The sequence below is a fragment of the Camellia sinensis genome, chromosome 5 (assembly GCF_055761805.1).
Source record: "Camellia sinensis isolate YWXY chromosome 5, ASM5576180v1, whole genome shotgun sequence".
NCBI lineage: Eukaryota > Viridiplantae > Streptophyta > Magnoliopsida > Ericales > Theaceae > Camellia > Camellia sinensis.
In genome coordinates this window covers 39,284,215-39,294,728 of record NC_138965.1, presented here as the reverse complement: position 1 = coordinate 39,294,728, position 10,514 = coordinate 39,284,215, and positions in this window count along the sequence as shown.

Sequence of the window (10,514 nt, the reverse complement as noted above, 5' to 3'; positions counted from 1 at the left end):
TTTAACCTACTCTTGGGGCGGCCGTGGTTTCACCAAGTAAAGGCAGTCTCTTCCACTTTACATTAGATGTTAAAGTACCCTCACGGGAAAGGGGTAGTTATTGTTTTTGGGAATTCATCAATCCATCCACCACCGGAAGTGTCCACACCAGTCTTGGAAATCGAGCATGGCACTGAGGATGTGTTCTTATCAGGGTTCACTTTGGCTGAGGCTCGAGTGGTGCAGAATATTATGGCTGTGAATGAGGGGGTGTACGTCAGTGCCCAATCCGTCTACCTCATGAACAAGTTACAACACATCCCCGGGATGGGATTGGGAAGGAGCGGTCGGAAGGGTGTCTCAACATTGGCCGAAGTGCCACACAACCCTCATACATTTGGCTTGGGTTATCTGCCCACCAAAGAGGACTGGGTAAGGAAGGGTAAAGAAATGGCCGGAAGAGCCAGAGCAAAGCAGGCTGGGAAGCCTTTCGAATTAATGCATAGGCCCATTCAGGGTACCCTGAACGGACGCTTCGTCCAGGAGAGGGAGGACTTTCCGTTTTGCGGTTTCCCAGAGCCGTGGCTAAACGCAGAGAAGAAGCGCGTGCCAGGTTTCGAGATCTTCTTCGACCTGCAACTATCCGGGGATGACGTTGCCGAAGAGCAGACAGATCCATCAGCTGAGTTTGAACAGAGTAAGAAAGTGCAGTCTGAGGACACCGAACTTGAAATGGGGGTAGCACTGGCGAGTCTACTTTCAGATCCTTCGATCGACCAAAAGTGCTTGGGGGATAACTTCTTGGTATGTGTGATCGGGGATGAAACGGCTGCGGGCCTACCAGCAACTATTTTGGATGCATCTATCGCGCCCTCTCTCACTTGGCAGTACGAGGAATGATTTTTGTCCAACAGCACCGGGTCAGGTAGTGAGCCGGAATCTGATTCCACCGAGTCCTGTGAGTCGGAATCAGGTTCCAGCTCGATTGAGTCTGAGTCTGGTAATCCTGGGGATGATAACCCGGATGCCACAGTTATGTCCAGGTCGTCTTTTTCTTTCTTGTTTGAGTCTGATGTAACCGAGATTTCAGACGATTTGGATGAGCTTAATGAGAATCAAGTGACTGTGGTTTCTGAGTACTTTTCTGTGCCCTTAATTTATTGCATAAACTTAGACTTTTAAAATTTTGATGAAAACGACGAGGAAGAAATTCCTCCGGTTTTACAACGTTTAATTGAGCAGGAGTAGGAGAGATTTGTCAAACCCTTAACGGACGAAATCATTACCGTGAACATTGGTACTGAGGAGGACCCGCGGCTGGTCCAGATCGGGCCCATGTTGTCTTCGGAGGAACGCGAGCGCTTAGTCGCTTTATTAAAAGATTTCAAAGATGTTTTCGCGTGGTCCTACGAAGACATGCCTGGGATCGATCCTGAGATTGTACAGCACCGGATTCCCCTTGACCCCGAGGCCCGACCTGTCAAACAGAAACTCAGAAGGATCCGCCCCAACTAGGCTCTCAAGATTAAAGAAGAGGTCACCAAGCAAATTGATGCAGGCTTCCTGCTGGTTTCCGAATACCCGACTTGGTTGGCCAACATCGTTCCAATACCGAAGAAGGATGGCAGGATCCGGGTGTACATGGATTTCAGGGATTTAGACAGGGCTAGTCCGAAGGACGACTTTCCCTTACCGCATATTGATGAGTTGGTGGATTTCACAGCAGGGCATGCTTTGCTCTCATTCATGGATGGCTTCTTAGGGTACAATCAGATAGTAATAGCACCAGAAGACAGAGAAAATACTGCTTTCACGACCTCGTGGGGGACTTACTGCTACAGAGTGATGCCGTTTGGGTTGAAGAATGCCGGAGCTACTTATCAACGGGCCGCGACCACAATATTGCACGACATGATCCACAAAGAGGTTGAGGTGTACGTGGACGACATGATTGTCAAGTCCAAAGAAAGAGAGGGCCACTACACCGCCTTACAGAAGTTCTTCCAAAGGATTAGGGAATTCTGGTTGCGGTTGAATCCTCAGAAATGTACATTTGGTGTTACAGCGGGAAAAATGCTGGGGTTTCTGATTACACAAAGGGGCATCGAGGTCGACCCTTCAAAAATCAAGGCCATCTTAGAAATGCCACCACCAAGGACTGAAAAGGAGGTGTGAGGCTTTCTGGGTAAAGTGCAATTCATAAGATGGTTTATCTCAAAATTAACCTTGACTTGTGAACCACTTTTTGGTCTCCTGAAGAAAGGAAAGAAATTCCAATGGGACTGCCGATGCCAAGCTGCTTTTGAACAGATCAAAGAATACTTGCAGAACCCGCCTGTGTTGTCGCCACCAGAGCCGGGGAAACCGTTGATATTGTACCTCTCAGTGACTGAGACCACGATGGGCTGCATGCTCGCACAGGAATCAGAGGATAAGGTGGAGAGGGCCATCTACTATTTGAGCAAGAAGATGCTAGAGTATGAGACTCGCTACACACCATTAGAGAAGGCTTGCTTAGCTTTGGTGTGGGCTACCAGGAAGCTGCGGCACTACCTGTTAGCTCACTCCGTAATGTTGGTTTCACGACTCGATCCCATCAAATATCTTTTCGAGAAACCGGCACTTACGGGTAGGCTAGCTCGTTGGCTGCTGTTACTCTCCGAATTCGATCTGAAATATGTAACACGCAAGTCAGTCAAGGGAAGAGCAGTGGCAGAGTTCTTAGCCGATCATCCAGTGGAAGAAGGTGAAGCAGTTGAATACTTATTCCCAGATGAAGCCATTTTGCACATCAACGATGAATATTAGACGATGTACTTTGACAGAGCGTCAAATCAATACGGATATGGGATAGGAGTGTTGCTGATAGCACCCGACAATTCCCGTATCCCTCTAGCTTTCAAACTCCGGTTCAAAGTCTCGAACAACGAAGCTGAATATGAGGCATGTATTGCCGGTCTAGAAGCAGCCCTAGAACTAGGGGCAAGACGGTTGGATGTTATTGGGGATTCGAACCTTGTTGTGTCTCAAGCAAAGGGAGACTGGAAAGTCAAAGAAGAAAAGATGATGATGTATCACCAGACCTTGGACTTGTTAATTCCTAGGTTTGAGAAGCTAAACTTTGCTCATCTTCCAAGAGAGAACAACAGGTTTGCAGATTCTTTAGCAACTCTATCTTCCATGATAGACATCCCGTTTGGAATCCGAATGCGTCCAGTCATCATTGACTAGAAATTTGCACCAGCCTACGAGTCGAATGCTGCTATAGATGAGGTTCAGGACGAAAACCCCTGGTATTATGACATTTGGAATTTCTTAGAGAAAGAAGCATACCCACCAGGGGTAAATGCCAAGGATAAAAGGGCAATCAGAAGAATGGCTGTTCAGTTCATCATCTATGGGGGTAAGCTGTATAAGAGAGGTCATCTGGGAATGCATAAGTTGTGTGTCGAAGCCGGGGAATCAAAGCGCCTGATGGAGGCCATCCATGGAGGAGAATGCGGTGCACATATGAACGGAGTAATGCTAGCACGGAAGATCCTCAGACAGGGTTACTACTGGTCCACCATGGAGGAGGATTGTATCGGTTTTTTCCGGCGATGCCACAAGTGTCAAATTCATGCAAATCGCATGAACATCCCGCCGTCGAAGCTGTACAATATGACTTCGCCATGGCCATTTTTCAGTTTGGGGAATTGATGTAATTGGGGCTGTCACTCCAAAGGGGTCGAATGGGCATGAGTTCATCCTGGTTGCGATAGATTACTTCACAAAGTGGGTCAAGGCCCAATCATATGCGGTGTTAAAGGCATCGCACGTTGCAAAGTTTATCAGAAACAACATCATCTGTCACTATGGGGTCCCAAACGAGGTCATTTCAGATAATGGTTCCCACTTCAAGAAGGAAGTGATTGACTTGTTGGAGAAATACAACGTGGCTTTTCATAAGTCATCCACATACCGACCGCAAACCAACGGAGTGGTCGAGGCCGCCAACAAGAATATCAAACACATACTGCAGAAGATGGTGGAAACCTACCGGGATTGGCCAGATAAGTTGCTATTTGCTCTGTGGGGCTACAGGACTTCAATTAGAACTTCTACCGGAGCGACTCCGTATTCATTGGTTTATGGAATGGAGGTCGTTCTACCTATCGAGATTGAGGTTCCGTCATTACGAGTATTGGCTGAGTGTCAAATAGCCGAAGCAGTTTAGCAGCAGAGCAGGTTTGAGGAACTCATGCTTTTTGATGAGAGGAGACTGAAAGCACTGTACCATGTTCAAGGTTATCAGCGCAGAATTGCCCGGGCTTTCAACAAGAAAGTTAAGTCCAGGAATCTAAAGGAAGAAGATTTGGTGCTCAAGGACAACCGAGCTCCCATCCACGACCCAAGGGGCAAGTTCAGACCTAATTGGACTGGTCCCTATATCATCAAAGCTATCTGGTCAGGTGGAGCTGTGGTTCTGATGGATCTAAATGGCTTGGAGTTCTCACAACCGATCAATATGGACAAAGTTGAAGAAATATTACCCTTGAGAGGCTCGCTAGGCCGAAAACCCGAAAGGGCGACCTAGGCAAAAGTTAGAGCACAAAAAATTGGAAAATATAAAAACTGAGCTCGCAAGGTTGAAAACCCGCAAAGGGCGACCTTGGCAAAAGTTAGAGCGTAAAAGGAGAGTGAAAATACTCGAGTGAACCTAAGCCCGAACTACGTAAGGCTTGATTCCCATCTTTGGGATACATAGGCAACTTCATTCTGAAGTCCAGCCGTAAAACAAATTGATTGTGCCCATGTAATGGTTTTGATCATCTTCGCTTTCTCTGTATCCGAGAATTTGGTTGTGTTCGTCACTCTGAGGACTGACTACAATGCGCTGCGGGGCCATACAGACAAGGGGCAACTTTCCGTTGCCATTCAATGCGCTGTAGTGCTGTTCAAACAAGGGGCAACTTTCTGTTGCCATTCAATGCGCTGCAGTGCCATTCAAACAAGGGGCAACTGTCCGTTGCCATACAGCTCCCCTCAAGCAAGGGCCAATTTTCCTTCGAATCTGAGGTTGTGCATCTCGAGAGTGGGTTCTATGCTTGTTGAGCAGTGGTCGTTTGAAAAAACAGTTTTTTAGGATTTTTACTAAGGTTGACTGATCTTCTCTCGAAAACTATTCCATTTTTCCAAAGTTGGACCTTTTTCTTGGACCCAAAAAAGGAAAATTTTCAGTGCTCATAACTTGACTTGCATGATTTCAAATCAGAAAATCGAACAAGTGTGTTAATCTAACTCTCATTTTGGTTAAAATTGTTTTAGTAGAAAGCCAAAAACAAAAAATGGTCAAAATGATGAACTAGGGGCACAGTTGAGTCAGGTGTTCTGTCTTTTCCCCATTGTCAACATACATGCCAGAAAAGGCACCATACTTGCCAAGAAGGGCACTCTACCTGCCAGAAAAGGCACAACTGAAGTTAACAGCAAAAGGGCCGAAAGCTCTCTCATCCTCCAAGCAGCGAGGTATCAAGCCGAGTGCGAAGCACGAATTGGAATGGATCGAGATGCTCCATTCCCTCATCCGGTGCATCGACAGATGTCACCGAAGGAAATAGCCGCGAGCTGATTATGTTGGGCGTGAGCCCGTAACTTCCTGTTCATCCATCAACCACCCAGCGGAGGGATAAAAAATAAGAGATTAAAGAATAGAGAGATGTGCGCTGAGAGAAAAAGTGAGGAAAAGGGCTTTTTCAGCAAAAACAGAGCCTGAGGGCCGAGTGATGTGAGAATCACAAATGAGAAAGGGTGGGAAACAATACCCGAAGAAACTGGCTCCTCGCGTACTGAGAGGTCTCTCGTCTTTGTAACACATCTGTGTGTCGTGTCTTTTGTTTTGTTTGTCTTGATTCTTGCTTTGAGTCGTTCCGAGTGTGTCTCGATGCGTTTAGGTTGTTTACCTTTTCTTTTCCATTGTTCAATCTTTTTCGCTGTGTTCAGTCGTAGGCTCAATGCCCAGTTAAGAACACATTTCTTAATTTCAAAAAATTGTCTTGTGCTCAGAGTGCCGTGTCGTTCTCCACATTTGTGCAAAACAAGATTTTGTTCTTTCAAAAAAAAAACGCAGGGTTCAACCCGAGCCATGTGGAAACAGTAAAGCCAGAACCCATCTGAAGCTATATAGGTTCCAAACTTCAAAACAAAAGGAAAAGAGGAAGATGTCGGACATCTGAGTTTGTTTCAACTTTTGCAAGTTCCGTCATCGCATCCTGTAGGTTCAGAATGAGCTGTGTGTTCAAAATTAAAAGACTACTGAGTTATGGGCGTGTGTTCAAATTGAGCAGTGTTATGTTATGAGCTGCGTGTTCAAAAATTGAAGTATATGAGCTGTGTGTTCAGAATTGCAGTACGTGAGCTGCGTGTTCAACATGAAGTATATGAGCTGTGTGTTCAAAATTGAAGTATATGAGCTGTGTGTTCAGAATTAAAGTATGTGAGCTGCGTGTTCAACATAAAGTATATGAGCTGCGTGTTCAAAAATTGAAGTATATGAGCTGTGTGTTCAGAATTGAAGTATGTGAGCTGCGTGTTCAACATAAAGTATATGAGCTATGTGTTCAGAATTGAAGTATATGAGTTGTGTGTTCAGAATTGAAGTATATGAGCTGCGTGTTCAGAATTGAAGTATGTGAGCTGCGCGTTCAACATGAAGTGAATAAGCTGTGAGTTCAGAAGTGAAAATTTATGAGCTGCGTGTTCAGAATTAAGAATGAGCTGCGTGCAAATGAAAATGAATGAGTTGCGCGTTCAGAATTGAAATATGTGAGCTGCGTGTTCAAACTGAAGTGAATGAGCTGTGTGTTCAGAAGTGAAGTATATGAACTGTGTGTTCAGTATAAGCTGCGTGGAAACGAAATGAATGAGCTGCGTGTTCAGAAGAGAAATGTGTGGGCTGCGTGTTCACAAGTGAAATGTGTGAGTTGTGTGTTCAAAGTGTGATGTATAAGCTGCGTGCAAATGAAATGAATGAGCTGCGTGTTCGACTTCTAAAAACTGTGGGCTGTGTGTTCACCATCAAGAGTTCAGACTGCGTGTTCAACTTTCAAAAATGAGTTGCGTGTTCAGAAGTTCAAAAGTTTAAGCTGCGTGTTCAACTTTCAACAAGTGTGCGCCGCGTGTTCACAATCAAAAAATGGGCTGCGTGTTCAGAAATTCAACAGTTTGGGCTGCGTGTTCAACTCTCAACAAATGTGTGCTGCGTGTTCACAATCAAAAAATGGGCTGCGTGTTCAGAAATTCAAAAATTTGAGCCACGTGTTCAACTTTCAACAAATGTGTGCTGCGTGTTCACAATCAAAAAATGGGCTGCGTGTTCAGAAATTCAAAAGTTTGGGCTGCGTGTTCGACTTCAACAAAATGTGTGCTTCGTGTTCACAATCAAAAAATGGGCTGCGTGTTCAGAAATTCAGAAGTTTGGGCTGCGTGTTCGACTTTCAACAAGTGTGCACTGCGTGTTCACAATCAAAAAATGGGCTGCGTGTTCAGAAATTCAAAAGTTTGAGCTGCGTGTTCAACTTTCAACAAGTGTGTGCTGCGTGTTCACAATAAAAAAATGGCCTACGTGTTCAGAAGTTCAAAAGTTTGAGCCGCGCGTTCAACTTTCAACAAATGTGTGATGCATGTTCACAATCAAAAAATGGGCTGCGTGTTCAGAAATTCAAAAGTTTGGGCTGCGTGTTCGACTTTTAACAAAGTGTGCGCCGCGTGTTCACAATCAAAAAATGGGCTGCGTGTTCAGAAATTCAAAAGTTTGGGCTGCGTGTTTGACTTTCAACGAGTGTGCGCCGCATGTTCACAATCAAAAAATGGGCTGCGTGTTCAGAAATTCAACAGTTTGGGCTACGTGTTCAACTCTCAACTAGTGTGTGCTGTGTGTTCACCTCAAAAAATGGCTGCGTGTTCAAAAATTCAACAGTTTGGGCTGCGTGTTCAACTCTCAACTAGTGTGTGCTGTGTGTTCACCTCAACATTCGGGCTGCGTGTTCAGACTTCAAAGACAGTGAGCTGCGTGTTCAACTCTCAACTAGTGTGTGCTGTGTGTTCGCCTCAAAGTTTGGGCTGCGTGTTTAACTTTCAAAAAACTGTGGGCTGTGTGTTCACGACAACAAGTTTGAGCTGTGTGTTCGGATTTCAAGAAAATGTGGGCCGCGTGTTCACCGTAAGAGTTTGAGCTGTGTGTTCAGATTTCAAGAAAATGTGGGCCGCGTGTTCACCGCAAGAGTTTGAGCTGTGTGTTCAGATTTCAAGAAACTGTGGGCTGTGTGCTCACGACAACAAGTTTGAGCTGTGTGTTCTAATTTCAAGAAAATGTGGGCCGCGTGTTCACCGCAAGGGTTTGAGCTGTGTGTTCAGATTTCAAGAAAATGTGGGCCGTGTGTTCACCGCAAGAGTTTGAGCTGTGTGTTCAGATTTCAAGAAACTGTGGGCTGTGTGTTCACGACAACAAGTTTGAGCTGTGTGTTCAGATTTCAAGAAAATGTGGGCTGCGTGTTCACGACAAAAGTTCAAGTTGTGTGTTCAGATTTCAAAAATGTGGGTTGCGTGGTCACGCCAAAAGTTTGAGCTGCGTGTTCAGAAATTCAAGTGCTTGAGCTATGTGTTCAAAATGCAAACCAAATGCTGTGTTATAGACTAAGTGTTCAGATTGAGCAGTGTTATGACCTGTGTGCCCAGAAATGAGCTGTGTGCCCAGAAAATGAGCTGTGTGCCCAAAAACGAGCTGTGTGCCCAGAAAAAGAGCTGTGTGCCCGAAGAACGAGCTGTGTGCCTGAAAATGATCTGTGTGCCTGAAAAGGAGCTGTGTGCCCGAAAATGAGCTGTGTGCCCAAAGAATGAGCTGTGTGCCCGAAAAGTGAGCTGTGTGCCTGAAAAGGAGCTGTGTGCCCGAAAACGAGCTGTGTGCTCGGGAAATGAGCTGTGTGCCCAAAGAAGGAGCTGTGTGCCCGAAAAATGAGCTGTGTGCCCGAAAACGAGTTGTGTGCTCGGGAAATGAGCTGTGTGCCCAAAGAAGGAGTTGTGTGCCCGAAAAATGAGCTATGTGCCTGAAAACGAGCTGTGTGCCCGAAAACGAGCTGTGTGCTTGGAAAATGAGCTGTGTGCCCAAAGAAGGAGCTGTGTGCCCGAAAAATAAGCTGTGTGCCTGAAAAGGAGCTGTGTGCCCGAAGAATGAGATATGTACCCGAAAAACGAGCTGTGTGCCCGGAAATGAGCTGTGTGCCTGAAGAAATAGCTGTGTGCCAAAAAATGAACTGCGTACTCGAAGAATGCACTGTGTGCCCGAGATCTACTGTCTGTCCAAAAGAGCTGTGTACCGAGATTAAACAGAGTGTTGTGTTTCGAGCTGCGTGCCAAATGAACAGAATATTGTGTTGTGAGCGGTGGACCAAACGAACAAAGTGTTATGGTGTGAGTTGTGTGCCAACTGAATGGAATGCTATGTCGTAAGCTGTGTGCTAAGTCTTGCATTATGCATGTGTCTCATCGCACTATTTTGCGCTGTGACCATTACTTGCATTGTGCATGCATTTTACCGCGCTATTTCGTGCATCGCACTGTTTGGTGCAATTTATACTCGCGCTATCTTGCGCACCTTACCTGTATCGCACTGTCTTGTGCACTCACCTGGTTTAGGAGACCTTAAATCCTTCAGTCTAAGGAGACCTTAAATCTTGCATCATTATTCGCGTTGTTCTGCGCATCGCACTTGCATTTATTCGCACCGTCTTGTGCACTTTCCGGTCTAGGAGACCTTAAATCCTCTAAAGGTGTAATTCCTTTGGTGTTTGTTGTGCCCGAACGACTTCCCATGGTCTGGTATAGCCACCTGCCTATGTTTGCGGTGAGTTCCTAGGAGACCAACTGAGACGGTGGAAACTAGAGTTCGAATGGCTCATGCCTAGAACACAAATGTTCGGGATTTCCGAGACTAAAGTCTGGTTTAAATACCTAGAGGTATATCCTCGGCTTGAAATCTGTATGGCAGCCCGATAGATTGAGATAGCATCTGTATGCACGTCAATTCTGGATACTGATCCAACCTAGTCTGTCACCCTGTTGGAGAATAGGGAAAGCTGCAACCATAGTCAGGGAGAAAAGTAGTACCTGCAGTTCAACCAAGAAGAAGCGAAAGATCCCCAGCAGCATAAGGTAAGTCATTGCCAATTGCCCCTGTAAGGTACCTTTACCTCTTAGCTATTACATTGCATTTTAACCACTACATTACAGTGCATTGCATGAATCCTCAATTTTCGAACCGGCTTCGCGTAGCGTATAAGTCCAATTATCAAACCGGCTTCGCGTAGCGTATAAGTCTAATTATCAAACCGGCTTCGCGTAGCGTGTAAGTCCAATTTTCAAACCGGCTTCGCGTAGCGTATAAGTCTAATTATCAAACCGGCTTCGCGTAGCGTATAAGTCCAATTTTCAAACCGGCTTCACGTAGCGTATAAGTCCAATTATCAAAATCTTCCTGCATATCATTTTGCATCTTGCCC